General features: G+C 43.4%; 1 long non-coding RNA gene across 1 annotated transcript; it reads left to right on the forward strand.

The window, feature by feature from the left end:
• The first annotated feature begins 13,859 nt into the window (after positions 1-13,859).
• LOC309567186 lies at positions 13,860-14,691 on the forward strand. The gene is made up of 2 exons (XR_014225921.1): positions 13,860-14,481; positions 14,572-14,691. It is a non-coding gene; the product is annotated as an uncharacterized lncRNA (long non-coding RNA).
• Positions 14,692-16,393: the final 1,702 nt, after the last annotated feature.

The raw sequence follows: 16,393 nt of genomic DNA on the forward strand, positions 1-16,393 counted from the left end.
CTTTTATACAGTATCCCAACATGAACCGAGGCGACTTTCCCTCTGCCAATCATCCGGACTGTATCAACAGCCCATGCACCCATTCGTCAGGTTTCCTCCCACTGTCTAACATGCCTCCCTATTGGACCAGTGTGAAACACTCTCTAGACAGAATGAGTTGCATCCTGAGCACATTGAGCAGACCTCACTAACAGATCCTGCTCACTGGTAGGCAGAGAACAATATAGGTTTACCTGCAGCTCTTCTGGTAAGCAGACAGAGCACAAACTATACTTTCTCATTAGCACCTACCTAGGTGGGTGCTACACTCATGATAATTAACCCCTTTCTGAACACTTTGCCCTTAGTGCCCTTGGGAACTCAGTGTTCTACAACCATTTCTTTATTACAGAAAACATTTTCTTTATTTCTTAAACTTCTTCATGGCTGGCTGAAGATTTACTTTGAAGACTGCATTAGAGCGCTTGTTACCCTGTTTAGTCAAGAGTTTACAGTTTTTTTACCATCATTGCATTGTAGCCTAGGCCCTAGCCTCCTCACTGTAAGTGACTCTAGGCGACTTAGTTATTGTTCTATTGATACCAAATTCTTAGTCACCTTATGTTATTCTTTTCCAGTGGGTAAAGCTACAGTTTATGCAGCTTTATCAGAACCTAAGGAGGCACTCCTATTGCATTGATTGGTATTTGAAACCATATATGCTAAAACATGTACTGCATTGTGATTTCCTGTTTTTTGACTACTCATATTCCTAATTTAACTTATCATACTCCAAGGTCTCGAGTCTCATTTCAGGGTGACCCTAAGGCATTTACCAAACCTTGTCAATTTGTGTCTCTTGACGGGTATACCCAAGGTGTCAGAGGTACAGAGGTCTTTGTAGAGGTCAAGGTAAGAACAGAGGACCCAATTCGACCAGTGGCTCCAGCGGGGATAGCGCTACATATTGCTAAAACGGGTCATGGGTATATGGGAAATGACACCCCAAAATACATTCTGCTGCTTCTCCTGAGTACGGAGATACCACCTGTGTGAGACTTTTTGGCAGTCTAGCCGCGTACAGAACCCCAAAAAACAATCACCACCTTCAGGCTTTCTAAGGGTGTCAGCTGTTGATTTCACTCCTTACTACCTATCACAGTTTCGGAGGCCATGAAATGCCAAGACATCACAACCCCCCCCCCCCCCCAAATGACCCCTCTTCAGAAAATTGACACCCTAATCTATTTGCTGAGAGGAATGTTGAGGAGTTTGCAGATCTCGCTTTTGATAACAAAGTTTTGAAAATTGAAAAAAGAAAAAACATTTTCCTCTTTCTTCATTTTCCAAAACAAATGAGAGCTGCAAAATACTCACCATGCCTCTTAGCAAATACCTTGTTGGGTGTCTACTTTCCGAAAAGGAGTATTTTGGGGGGGTTTGTGCTGTCTTGACATTTCAAGGCCTCCAAAATTGTGATGGGTAGTGAGGAGTCAAATAACAATTTACGTTCCTTAGAAAGCCTGAAGGCGGTGATTGGATTTGGGGGTCCTCTACGTGGCTAGAATGCCAAAAAGTCTCACACACGTCTTTTCCCCGTACTGAGGAGAAGCAGCAGAATGTATTTTTTGGTGTAATTTCACATATAGCCAAGGCATGTTTGAGCAATATATCATTTAATTAAAAACTTTGTGTAAAAAAAAAAAAAAAGTGGAGTGTCTGCTTTCCAAAATGGGGTCAAATGAGGGGGGGGGGGGGATTTGTGCTATCTTGACATTTCAGGGCCTCCGAAACTGTGATAGGTAGTGAGGAAGTAAAATGAGCAATTTATGCCTTTAGAAAATCTGAAGGTAGTGATTGGTTTTCGAGGTCCCGTACACAGCTATGCTCCCAAAAAGTTTTAGACGTGTGGTATCCCTGTACTCAGGAGAAGCAGCAAAATTTTTTTGGGATGCAATTCCACATATACCCATGGCATGTGTGAGAAATATATCATTAAGTAAAAACTTTGTGTAAACAAAAAAACAAAAATTGTAATTTTCCCAAAACTTGTGGCAAAATATAAAATATTCCCTGGACTCAATATGCCTCTCAGCAAAAAGCTTGGGACGTCTACTTTCCAAAAAGAGGTCATTTGGGGGGTGTTTGAACTGTCCTGTGATTTATGCCCAATATTAGAAGCCTATGCAACACATTACCCGCTCTTCTAACCACTTGAAGACCAAGCCTTTTCTGACACTTTTTGTTTACATTGCATTTTTTTTTTTTTTTTACTAGAAAATTACTTTGAACCGACAAACATTATATATTTTTTTTAATGCCGAGGCCCTGCAGAAACAAATGGTGGGTTTTGCAATTTTTTTTTGTCACACAGTATTTGCGCAGAGATTTTCCAAACACAATTTTTTGGGAAGAAAAACACTTTTTTTTAGAATTTAATACACAAATACACTACATACAGTTGTGCTCATAAGTTTACATACCCTGGCAGAATTTATGATTTCTTGGCCATTTTTCAGAGAATATCAATGATAACACAAACTTTTCTTTCACTCGTTAGTGTTTGGCTGAAGCCATTTATTAAATTAAAAATCAACTGTTTACACTTTTTAAATCATAATGACAACAGAAACTACCCAAATGACCCTGATCAAAAGCTTACATACCCCACTTCGTAATACCGTGTATTGCACCCTTTAACATCAATGACAGCTTGAAGTCTTTTGTGGTATTTGTGAATGAGGCTCTTTATCTTCTCAGATGGTAAAGCTGCCCATTCTTCCTGGCAAAAAGCCTCCAGTTCCTGTCAATTCTTGGACTGTCTTGCATGAACTGCACGTTTGAGATCTCCCCAGAGTGGCTCAATAATATTGAGGTCAGGAGACTGAGATGACCACTCCAGAACCTTCACTTAATTCTGCTGTAGCCAATGACAGGTCGACTTGGCCTTGTGTTTAGGATCATTGTCATGTTGGAATGTCCAAGTACGTTCCAAGCGCAGCTTCCGGGCTGATGAATGCAAATTTTCCTCCAGTACTTTTGATAACATACTGCATTCATCTTGCCATCAATTCTGACCAAATTTCCTGTGCCTTTGTAGCTCACACATCCCCAAAACATAAGCGATCCACCTCCGTGTTTCACAGCAAAAAGGCAGTGTAGTGTAAATAATGACAAGAGACGGTTTATTAAAAATCTTCCTCCGATCTTCTCCCTCTGGTCTTCTTTCTCCAGTCCTCCTCCTCCCGTGATTATGCCGGCTCCGCTCTTTGAGGTTCTTATATAGCTTCACTGACGATGTGTGATGACATAAGGGGGTGGGGTCTCTGGGTGATGTCACTGGGATGTCACGCCCCATGGCTATAAAAGAAGCTGCAAAGAGCGGAGCCGACATAATCACGGGAGACATCGTTGGAGGAGGACCGGAGGGACAAGATCGGAGGAAGATTTTTAATAAATGATTTCTCAAAACCGTCTCTTGTCATTATTTACACTACACTGCCTTTTTTGGGATGAATGGGTAACAGTACAATGTACCCCATACTCATTCCCATAGGGAGGGGTCCGGGATCAGGGGGGCCCACTTGTTACAGGGGGTGTCTAGATTCCGATAAGCCCCCTGCCCGCAGACCCCCACAACCACCGCCCAGGGTTGTCGGGAAGAGGCCCTTGTCCTCATCAACATGGCGACAAGGTAGGGAGGTGCAGAGCCCCCTCCATGTTGAGGGCGTGTGGCCTGGTATGGTCCAGGAGTAGTGGGGCCACTCGCTCGTCCCCTCCCCTTTCCTGACCTGTTAGGCTGCATGCTTTGATAAGGGTCTGGTATGAATTTAGGGGGGCACCCCACGCGTTTTTTTGGGCTTAGGGGTATCCCTCAAAATCCGTACGAGACCCTAAGGGTTTCGTTTTTAACCTGCGGGGGGGGGGGCGTTTTTTTACATTTGGGTGTGGAATTCCCAATCAAAATCTTTAGATCACAAGTTGTACCACAATCCTGATTTGACTTGTGATGCGACTTCCATTCAAATCAATGGGCTGAAAGCTGTATAAAAGACAGCACATAGGTAACTATTGATTTTGAATGGAGGCAGAAAAACGCTGCTAAAAGCCAACGTGGCCAGACGTGCATTAATGCCAATGGAAAAAGCTACTAAAAGCACGTTTTTACAGCTGCTTTCTCCTGGCGTTAGCAGTGGCTCTGCAGCTCATTTTTTTTTTAACGCCCTGTGTGCATTAGGTCTTGCATCACTCCAAATGACTTTGTGCCAGAAGGTTTGAGGCTTGCCTCTTTGCTGTTTGGCGTATTGTAGGAAGGATACTTTGTGGCATTTGCATAGTGATGGCTTTTTTCTGGCGACTCGACCATGCAGCCCATCTTTGTTTTAGTGCCTACTTGTTGTGCATTTTGAAACAGCCACACCACATGTTTTAAGAGAGTCCTGTATTTTACCTGAAGTTATTTGTGGGGGGTTTTTTTGCATCCCAAACAATTTTCCTGACAGTTGTGGCTGAAATTTTAGTTGGTCTACCTGACCGTGGTTTGGTTTCAACAGAACCCCTCATTTTCCACTTCTTGATTAGAGTTTGAACACTGCTGATTAGCATTCTCAATTCCTTGGATATCTTTTTATATCCCTTTCCTGTTTTATACAGTTCAACTACCTTTTCCCGCAGATCCTTTAACAATTCTTTTGCTTTCCCCATGACTCAGAATCCAGAAACGTCAGTGCAGCACTGGATGAAAGATGCAAGGGGCTGTCAGGAGTCCAGAAACTCATTGACCTTTTAGGACCCTTTCACACATGCTGTCCATTCAGTTCATCAGTTCAGTCACGTCAGAATGTATCAGTTTTCCATCCGTTTTTCCATCCGTTTTTCATCTGTTTTTCATCCGTTTTTTCTTTTTTACATCCACTACCAATGCAAAAACAGATGAAAAACTGACCATTGGTGCGTTTACATCTGTTTTTCGTCCAATCCGTTTTTTTGACATTCATTCGTTCCAAAAAATTGACATTGACGGAAGCAGATGAAAACGGATGATCATTCGTTGTCATCCGTTTTTATATAGAGATGCATTGATGTCCATTTTTCATCCGTCAACGGATGAATGAAAAACGGACAAACGGACCGTATGTGTTAAAGGGGCCTTATACTCACACACTAATTACAAGCAAACATATCACAGGTGAGGATGGTTGCCTTTAATAGCCATTCAAACCCCTTTGTGTCAACTTGTGTGCATGTTATCAGGCCAAAATCTCCAGGATATGTAAACTTTTGATCAGGGTCATTTGGGTAGTTTCTGTTGTCATTATGATTTAAAAAGCAGTTGATTGATAATAAATAGCTTCAGCCAAACACTAACCATCAGTGAAAGAACAGTTTTTGTATTATCATTCATTTTCTCTGAAAAATGGCGCTGTTTATATCTGCTCGTAGCTTCCGGTATCTTAGGCCATAGAGATGATTGGAGCCATTCTAGTCTCCAATCAGCTCTATTGTCAGCTGTTGGAACCACCGGCTGCAGTCTCGGGTTACCCAGCGGGACAGGTGAGCCCGAGAAAACCATGGAAGGTGGCAGGAGTCCCCTCCCACTACTTGTAAAAGCAGTGTAGCGGCTGATTAGCTGCTAGGATTGCTTTTACATGAGAGTCGACCGCTGGCTGTAAAAAAACAATACCAATATAATGACTAAATCTGCAGGCATAATCCTGGTATGACCACTTAAAGTCCAACGACATACCAGTACGTTGCTGGTCCATGTGGGGCATATATTGTAAGGTTCTTTTTCATGCAGCCTGCGGGCCCAACGAAAAAAAAGAACCTAACAGATTCCTCCATTCATTTTTTTTCTTTCCTTTTTTTTTAAACTGTAAAAAAAAAAAACTTGAAACGTTCCAGGTTAGGGTCTCTCATGCGATAACCATCTAACATTTTTAGAGACCCTGTGTGAAAGTGTGCCCTAGACTGTGCCATGCTGTACCCTGTACTAATACTGCACTAGTGTGTGGTAGTGATAGAAACAGTCCCCGATGCAGAGACCAGGTTGACCAGGACAGGAGGGACAAAAAAAGTGGGAGTCACGCCTATATCCACATTTTCTACCGACACAACATCTTCTTTAAGGTGCTCTTCGGGTAGAGGTGCCGGCTCACTGCACCTCAATTGTGGATTTGGGCCACAGCATCTTCTGGATACAGAAGGGCTGTGATGATCTCTTCCTGGAATATTAGGAAGGATCCACTTCTTCCTGACGCTTTGTATAGCACATAAGCATTCAGCTGAGCCAATTGGTTTAAGGATACAGACGCTTTCTTGTACCAGCATCTGGCCTTACGGGCAATTAAGTATGGTGCCATCATCTGGTCAATGAAGTCCACCTCTCACATGTTAAGGTTGTATTCGTGGACACAGAGGGGTTTCTTAACAACACCAGTCGCCGTTGTAATTTGGACAGTCGGATCTGCATGAATGGAGGACAGAATGAAAACATTCCGTGTGTCCCTCCACTTTACTGCAATCAATTTATTACACTTCAAGCAGGCTCTCTGCCTCCCATCTTAGTCTGGAATCCACAAGCAGTTGGGGTAAGCCCCGGCAATTAGGTCGCACGGTGCCACATGCGACAATTCCAGAATAAAAAAGGTGACTTATAAGTGGCACGCTAATTATTGTCCACATATAAATGGTACCCCATTAAATAGTATCCTTTTAAAAGGGTGACACCCAGTCCCAAACAATCTTGTCGCTGCTATGTAGTCTGGGCAGTTGGGAGTCTCCACATTGCTATCTTTTCCCTCATAAATCCGGAAACTACATGTATAGCCTGTTGCCCTGTCACAGAGCTTATACATCTTGACCCCACATCTAGCACGCTTGCTGGGGAGAAACTGTTTGAAAACAAGATGGCCAGAAAATTTAATCAGGGACTCATCAACACAGACAGCTTGTTGGGGTGTATACAAGGCTGCAAACTTTTGGTTGAAGTGATTTACAAGGGGCCGAATTTTGTGGAGTCGGCGATATCCAGGGTCACCCCAAGGACGATAGAGTTCATTGTCATTGAAATGCATGAACTGCAAGATTTGCTTTTATCTAGTCCTCGCCATTGCAGCAGACCACATGGGCATATGATGAATCGGGTCAGTGGACCAATATGACCGTTAATTCACTCTTTTTAGTAATGCCCATGATGAGGAATAGGCCAGAAAGGTTTTAAATTTGGAAACAGTGATATGTTTCCATGCAGATTCTCTGGCAAGGGGCAGATTTGGATTTGTGGCGATAAATTGATTGGCATATAAATTGCTTTGGTCCTGTGAATGGGGGAAGTACGGGGGCTGCAGAAGTGGTGGGCTCCCAATCAGGATTCGCAAGTGCATCAGGAAGGGCACTATGGTTGCTATGGGCCTGTCTTTGAATTCTTGGTGGCTGTGGGACACTACTTGTGCTAGCCACCGCACCAGCTTGAACTGCATTAATGGGACTCGCCACGGCACCAAGTGTTACTGCAGTGCTGGCTTGAATAAGAACAGGATGTACTAGGTCGCTGGTGCTTGCCAGTTCACCAGAAGGTTGAGTGGCACTAGTACTGACACTCTGCTGTATACCAGAACCATGTGATTGTTACACTTCAGCAACAGAAGCTATCCGTCAGGGTGCCGCTGCTCTCTACAGGTTCGAATACTGAGCCTGATTCTGACAGTGAGGCTTCCCCATCGCTCTCATCTGTCATGCTCAGCATCGTGTAGGCCTCTTCACTAGTGTACCTCTGTTTGGACATTTTGGCCAATAAATTTATAGGTACCTAGTGTGACTCACCGGTAAAAAAGCACCTGGTCTTCAACGACTGTTTGAACCGTTACCAAAAAATGTAACTGCTAGTGCTAGCACAGTTCAGGCCTGACTCTGCTAATGCTGTGCTTTAGTGCGCTGTGTATCAGAAGGGACAGTAATCAGCTGATACTGCACTTCTTGGGGGCTGGGTGAAGGGGCTAAACACAGGTGCTGGCAGGTGTGGGGGCTGATCCTGCTAAAGCTGCGTTTTGGGAACACTAAACTATACTATTGGGGACACTAGTATAGTTCTGATCTGATCAAAGATATTAATCCGTTTAGACACTATACTAGTAATGGAGGTGTTTAGTGTGTGTGTGTGTGTGTGTGTGTGTGTGTGTCACCAGCAATCAAAGGGTTAAAATGTATTACTAAATATGTGGCGGGCAATCTGACGTTGTCCTGGATTGACGCTAACCTTAATACTAACTGACGTCACCTGTGACACTAATACAGTGATCAGAAAAAAGATCTGTACACAATAATAGTGACACTGTGACAGGGCAGTGAAGGGGTTAACTGGGGGTGAACAGGGGGTTAAATATTTATTAGGGGATATATGGCGGGTACCCTAAACCTATCTGTGACTGCCACTAACTACCACTAACTGCTGCTGACACTGACTTCACAAGTGACACTAATACAGTGATCAGTAAATTGTCTGTATACTGTATATAGTGTACATTGTGACAGGGAGTGAAAGGGTTAACTGGGGGGTGATCAGGGGGTTAAATGTTTGCCTATGTGTACTGGTGTCAGTGTAGTGCTTGTGTACTCGCGGTGGATGCTCTCTCCTCTCACGCTGGAACCGAAAAGGGCTCAAGAAGAGGAGATTGCATAATTTCCTGTGCCTGTGTTTACATTACACAGGCACAGGACATTCTGCCATTAGTCAGAACCAATCACCAAGTCCAGGCCAAAAATCGGTTCTGAACCGAATCAGCACATCGAGGGAATGGTGCGCACACACAACCCCTACCCCGCACGTGACCGATGTTTGGGTACATCTGTTTGCGCAGCCGAGCCACCTTGCCGCAGAAAAAATGCGGCGGGTGGTCGTCAACTGGTTAAAAATCCTGGCTGCGGGGTCCCCTTAGTCTGCCTGTAAAGTAGCGCATTTGTATGATCTATAGAGCCTTATAAATAGGTGGGGGGTACTGCGCTTCTGGGAGGTGTATAAATAAATAAATAAATTGAACCAGGTGTGTGTGCCTATCACAATAAATATAGAAGGAAACTAAATCATACAAAATAGATCCATATTCATAATAAACGTACTAAATATTAGTGCAATACTTTAAAAAATACTTCATGTGTTCAAAATGCTCTAGTGACCAATAAAGTGCTCAGGTGCATATATATACAAAGCAAAGTGTCCTCAGTGCTTCACAACTAAATATATAACAGTCTGGGTGTAAATAAAGTCCAGATAATTAAAATAGGTATTCAAGTGAAAAAAATATCTCCATAGGTGCAACTCCTTCACCAAACACCGTGTTGACAATAGTGGGGTGCTTCTCCTTATCCCCTCTAGGTGCTCTAACCGCTCACCTTCAGTACTAAGGGTAAAAGCCTTATCAGTAATCCTGGGGGCTCCTCTCCAATTTTATACCGTGATCCACTGGGGTCAGATGTCTGGGCTGCTGCGGGTGACGTTGCTCACTCTCCCTCTCCAGAATCCCCACGGTCCCAATGGTTCTCAAAGCAGAATACTCAAAATGGTGCAAGTATGTATGGATAACGGGTATTTTTATTAAGTATAGTTAAAACCACTCACATTAGCTGAATAAACAAGGCGCAAACAGGATAGCGTCGGAGTGGGATCGCAGTCCTCACTTCCGCGATGTGCGTCACTTCCGGTCCGAACGTCCCTACGCGTTACGCCACTTCCGCATCACGTGGCTTCTTCGGAGTTGCCCTTAAAATCTATACCAGACGCAAAGGACCCAGTATGGATTTTGAGGGGGACCCCATGCCATTATTTATTATTTTTATTTTGGCTGGCATAGAGTTTCTCTTAAAATCTATGCCAGACCCAAAGGGCCTGGTATGAATTCTGGGGGGGGGGGGGCCCTAAGCCATTTTGCCATTTTATTTTTAATTTTGTCTTGGGTTTCCCCTTAAGATCCATACCAGACCCAAAGGGTCCCCCCACACCGTTTCTTCCCCAATTTTTTTTACACTTATTTGTTTTAATTCAGCTCTTAGCTGGGAAGCCTTAACAACCTATTGACTGTGAGCTCAGGGGGCGAACATCCCGCTAAGTGCCCAGAAAGTTTGGGTGTTAGGCGAGTACCAGAATGGGCGATGTTCAGGCCAATGCTTATGCTTGGCCCAAACTGTTCGCCCTTTCCTAGTGGCGACTGAAAACTCTAACCACCCACAGTTACTCTTGCTGAGCACAGGAACGGGCCTTCTGTTAAAAATTAGGAAAAAAAAATTTAAATAACATGTACTTGTCAAACAGGTGCAGAAAAATTGGGTCTTGGGTGTTGCTGGTGCCTGAACACTGTAACCCCTCATAGTTATTTGACTGAATATGGTACTTGGGTGCAACACTTTTGTGCTTTGTGCACTAAAAAAAGTTTTATTACAGTTTTTTTTTTTTTTTTTTAATAAAGAAAATAAGGGGGCAGCTATTAAGGGTTTTTTTTTTTTTTTACTGCTGCTGCAAAAAAATAAAATTAAATGTAAAAAAAATTAGGAAAGCAAAAAAAACACCCGCGACTCAGAGGAAGGAACAGCAAATATGGAGAATCTTTTTTTTTTGCTCCTGCTGTGAAGCGACAGCAATTATGCCCTAAATATTTTTAGTGCTGCTGCTTTGGCAAAGGCAAAAAAATATATATAATAATAATTAAAATTAAATTTAAAAAAAAGAAAGCAAAAAAGGAAACCACTGCTGATGCAGAAAGAGGAACGACTGCGATGCAGAAGGGGGGACAGCAATTATGCCCTAAATATTAGTGTTGCTGCGCCCACAAAAAAGAAAAAGGAAACCACTGCTGACGCAGAAGGAATAATTCCTGCCATAGAGAGGGGGGGGGGGGGGGGGGGAGTACTAATATTGCAGCAACAGAGCCCAATGCTGCAAAAAAAAAAAAAAATTATTAATGAAAAGAAAATGGATCAGTGGTGACACAGGCGTGTTGTACACACCAACACTTTAGTGCTACCACTACACTGTATTATTCACAACAACACTACACTGCACTAAACTGACTGAGCACACAATCCACTAACTACCCTGCCCAATCTCCACTAACACACTACACATGGCTGCCGTGTAAGCAGCCTTATATAGGGTGGGATTTAGCCCCTGAGCCATGATTGGCCAAAGGCACCCTACCTTTGGCCAATCCTGGCTCTGACAATACATTGTGCTGTGATTGGTCAAAACATACAGGTCAGGTGCATGCTCTGGCCAATCATCAGCAATCAATGCACTGCGAGAGCGCATTGCATTATGGGGGGCGCTCACCATCAGGTGAACTTCCCGCCGAATGCCCCTTTTGTTTGTGTGTTCAGCGAACATACGAAAACCCGATATTCGAGTTGAACTTACATTCGACTCAAATATTGGGCCCATCCCTATTCTCCAGCTACAGGACACCACGCGGTCTGCCCTTCCATTGGAGATTAACCTCATCTCTCACTCCCTGCAGGACACAGGAACTCAGATTAATTAAGCAAACAAGCTGACTGCTTACACACTGTTTATTTTCACAAAAAAAAAAATAATAATAATATTTCTGACCTCCGTTACAAAAGCGAAAGAGACCTTACTTTCTTTTAATGCGAAGTGGCCTTTGTGCTGATGCCTGCCCTTTCCACCTCCCTCCTCCATTCATAGAAGCTGTTCTATAACTTATAAACAAAAATAAACAATCTATAAATGGAGGAAGAACAGATAAATGAAAGGCCCGCCTCCTTCATTCATAGATCATTTTTCATTCATGGAAGCTAGAGTACAGCTTCTATGAATAGAGAAGGGGGACCGAAAGGGCAGGCATAGTCAGCACTCTTGACAAGTGCTTATGGCGGGTCCATATTAACTTCTACAGCACTGGAAGAAAACTTCAGATTTCAACCAGGACAGCTAGTACAAACACAAGGGATATTTCCTTTTTACTGTAAGTGGCATCCTTTGTGCTGAATATTTTTTTTGTAACTTTTTCCTAAACACCTAAACTTAGGCTTTGAAGTGGGTAACACCTATTTTAAAAAAAACATTGCCTGGGGTTCTGCCAAAAAGAAGACCTAAACTCAAAATGTGAGGGTTTGCGGTGTTAAGCCCCTTTCACAAGTGTAGATTTCACCAGGAGTCCACCTGGCTCAGCGGGGAATCTGTCTGCTAATCCCCACTGAGTAGGTGGATGGCTTGTCCATGTCTGCTCCGCTTATGCAGAGCAGACACAGCCACAGCCCGCTGTCCTTTACGAGCGGTTAGATGTAAACTGACTGCTTGTCCGTTTACACCCGACGGCCATCTAATCCGATTTGATAGGCGGATGGGGAATCCCCATCTGTCTGTTTTTAGCGGATTGGATTGGATGTCCTTGTCCATTGACAACTGACGCTCCATAAAGGGCAATGGATGGTCCGATCGGGTCCACCTAAAAAACTGACAGGCAGACCCGTTCGGTCATCCCATGTGGGGCCTTACGGGAAAAATGTTAGTTGTGCCTCAGCAGTACCTTGAAAATGTAACCTTTTGTTTTGAATTCTACCTGAAAAATAGCAGTGCACATGCTGGTATGCGAGGATGTCTAGACAATTTGTGCCTACAGACTCATAGCTGTAAATTTGCAGTATGAGATCAAGGGAAATAATGTTTTATCGGTTGAACTAGATGGACTTGTGTCTTTTTTCCTTTTTTTTTTTGAAAACTGCTTTTTATTGAAATATGTATACAAACCGTAGCCTTGGGACATTCCCCGACCCTTGTGTCTTTTTTTCAACCAGACTATGTACTGTCTCTTATTGCTATTCTCTGATAATTGGGGTGGGGGGGGGGGGGATTTGGCGATGTCACTGTGCTGCTTACTGTTCTTTTCTGGAGTCTCTGTCATGAGGAAGCATAGCCCTGCCTTTACCAATATGACCACCTTCATACAGAAACACAGCATGGCGCAAAGCATGGTAAGTCATTATTGGGGAAAAGATCAGCTGTAAGGAGACCATAACCAATAATAGTCACTAGTCCACTGCCTACCTTTTACTGAGCAGGCTTCCACAGTTCAGTTCCTCTAACACTGCTTAAGTAATTGTGCCAACTTTTCCCACTGAATATACTTAGACCAGTCTTGATTTTTTACAGGTGAAGAAGACTTGCTGTGTGCTGATCCTGGCTCTTCTTTGCTCACTAGCCTTGACGTCAGACAGTGCACCAGACTGCTGTAGGCAGAAGACCTGCTCCTGTCGATTGTATGACCTCCTGCGCGGGTCAGGCAACCATGCTGCTGGGATTCTAACCTTGGGAAAAAGGAAGAGCAGCTCTCAGACTCTACAAACACGGCTTCAAAGGTTATTCCAAAGCTCAGGGAACCAAGCTGCAGGCATCCTCACCATGGGAAAACGAGCTCAGTTATCCCTGGAGAGACGGTGTAACAATGACCAGTTTGTGAACATCTTGGTATCCAGCACGCAGTCTCCCCTGTCCTTGTGTCCTACATTGATGGAGCCGGCAAATGTCAGCAAGGGCTCCACCTGCCAACAAGACCCTAACATGTAGCAGCACCTGGAATTTGATGTGGCCTTTACTGTGGCGGAAGGACCACATTCCCTATAATAATAAATGTTTCTGTAAAGGAACTACCAAGCGTCAATAAACCTAAACTCAAGTTGTCTCATCTAAAGTAGCATTTAATATAATCATACATAAAATCAACGTTATGTAGGTAAAAGTTCTGTAGGTTTAGATAATTTCTCCATACCGATTATTTTACATAATGGCATTTGCTGAATAACATAATGCACTCTACGATCAGATGTTAGGCGAGGGAAAAGCATTAGAAGTTTATATGTAGTGTCCATCAAAGGAATAGTAAGAATTCATATCTAATCTTTAAGATTTTTTTTATTAGCCATTTATTATAAAACAGGCATGGATTTTAGGTTTATTGGTCCTATAAATAGAACTTGTCACCTACAAAAAAAGCTTGCACATGCAGCAAATTGTTAAAGTAACATGGTTCTGTTGATAGTATCACTGTCCAGAATAACTTTCAATGTAATATTAATTTCCTTTTGGGCATGGCCATGTTCAGTACTGTAAAGTGCCCAGCAGCCGAGTTGCCAGCAAATCTTTTATTGCTGAAACATATGAATTCTGAATGAACAGCATGTACCCTACTGTGCACAGAGCAAAGCTGACCATCTGCCTTTGTGCAGTCTCATTGCAGCTTACTAGCTGCAAGAGTGTCAGAAATAAAAGGCACCAATGGAACGATTTTTTTGTTGCTGATTATTTCACAATGGTAGCATGAATTGGTGCTTAAAATCAGAATTCTAAACAATGATAATAAGGTTAATTACATTTTATATGAAGGGTATGACACATCAAAATTTTGTTCAGTACACAATGCGAGTAGCTCTTAGAGATGCCATATACTGTGAGCTTTTACAAATTTCCAAGAGGTGTACTGTATATGAGTGGTTTAAGTATTGAAATAAAAATATTCTTCATACACAATGGTGATACCAAAACACTGTCTGTCTGGAAATATGCTGAAATGTGATTAAATATTGCAGGTGTGTTGAAATTTTGTGCCTGTAATGTCACTGCTAATGTTAAAGCATCCCCCAGATTACTTTCAGTGGTAGAAGTAGAGATGTCACTAAATTATATGTCCATAATAGTTCTGCCACTAAAAGTCAAGGATTGGTGGAATGCAGATGTTACCGGTTCGGTTCTACCCCTGGAGTTAATCCCCAAGGCAAGGAGTCCAAGCTCTAGATGGTCTTCATCAAAGCTCCTGATAGGGTAGGAGACCTAGTGTCCTTCAGGCTACTGTACTGCAAGCTGACACCACATCACAGCCTTCAGGTTCACTCCACCAGGAGACATGGGAGCAGTGTGGCTATGATGCGGAGCCATGAGACCAGAGCATAGTTAAGATCGAGGGGTCTTGGCAGGCGGTAAGCAAAGAGAAGACATACAGTCCAGGTCAGCAACAAGTAGGCAGCAAACTCATCTGGAAATGAGAAAGTAGTTGAGTAAAGGTATGGGTCCTGGCAGGCAGACAACAGAGATTAGTCAGATTTGGCAATAAGGAACACAGTAGAGAAGGTAGGAGATGAGAGAATGGTCAAGCATTCTAGTCAGCAACAACTAGTAGTTATAGTTCTTGCTCACAGGTAGCTGGTTTGACATTTTTGTAATTATTTTATGATATCTTTTAATGTGGCAACACTAAAGAAATTACACTTTGCTAAAATGTAAAGTAGTGAGTGTACAGCTTGTATAACAGTGTAAACTTGATGTCACCTCAAAATAAATCAACACACAGCCATTAATTTCTAAACCGCTGGCAACAAAAGTGAGTACACCCCTAAGTGAAAATGTCCAAATTGGGCCCAATTAGCCATTTTCCCTCCCCAGTGTCATGCGACTCATTAGTGTTACAAGGTCTCAGGTGTGAATAGGGAGCAGGTGTGTTAAATTTGGTGTTCTCGCTCTCGCTCTCACTCTCCCATACTGGTCACTGGAACTTCAACATGGCACCTCATGGCAAAGAACTCTCTGAGGATCTGAAAAAAAGAATTGTTGCTCTACATAAAGATGGCTTAGACTATAAGAAGATTGCCAAGAACCCAAAATTGAGCTGCAGCATGGTGGCCAAGACCATACAGAAGTTTAACAGGACATATTCCACTCAGAACAGGCCTTGCCACGGTCGACCAAAGAAGTTGAGTGCACGTGCTCAGCATCATATCCAGAGGTTGTCTTTAGAAAATATACGTATGAGTGCTGCCAGCATTGTTGCAGAGGTTGAAGGGGTGGGGGCAGGGCCGGCCCTACCATGGGTCCCACTGGGTCCATTGGACCCAGGCAGCACTTGGAGAGGGGCAGCAAATTTACTCCCCAAGATTGTACCCAAGATCCCAGCAGTTTTGTGTGTCATCAGTTTGCGGCGTGTTATGGGCATCATTCCCCCATCTCATACTGCCGCCCATAGTGCAAACTGATGAGTATGATGAGGCGGAACATCTCCTCCGGGGAACGTCCCTCACGTGGTCGTGGTGTGCGCAATGACGTCAGACATCAGCGTACTCCATCTCACGCAGGGAAAGCTGGATCTTCTAGGGAGGTGGGCACTGCAGACACAGGAGTGACAGGAGGACTGAGGACAGACAGTGGGTGTTTGGTGGACCAGTCCGACGGTGAGTTATGGAAAAAGATAACAGTATATATAAAATTTTCAAAATGTTAGGCTTATATAAAATAATGGGTGTGGGGGCATTTTGTTGGGCGTGATTTTTTTTTTTTTTTTGGGGGGTGGGGGGCAGCATTTTATTCTTGGACCCAGGCAGCACAATGTCTTGGGCCAGTCCTGGGTGGGGGGTCAGCCTG

Source organism: Pelophylax lessonae (genome assembly GCF_965119305.1).
Source record: "Pelophylax lessonae genome assembly, chromosome: 11".
NCBI classification, from domain to species: Eukaryota; Metazoa; Chordata; class Amphibia; order Anura; family Ranidae; genus Pelophylax; species Pelophylax lessonae.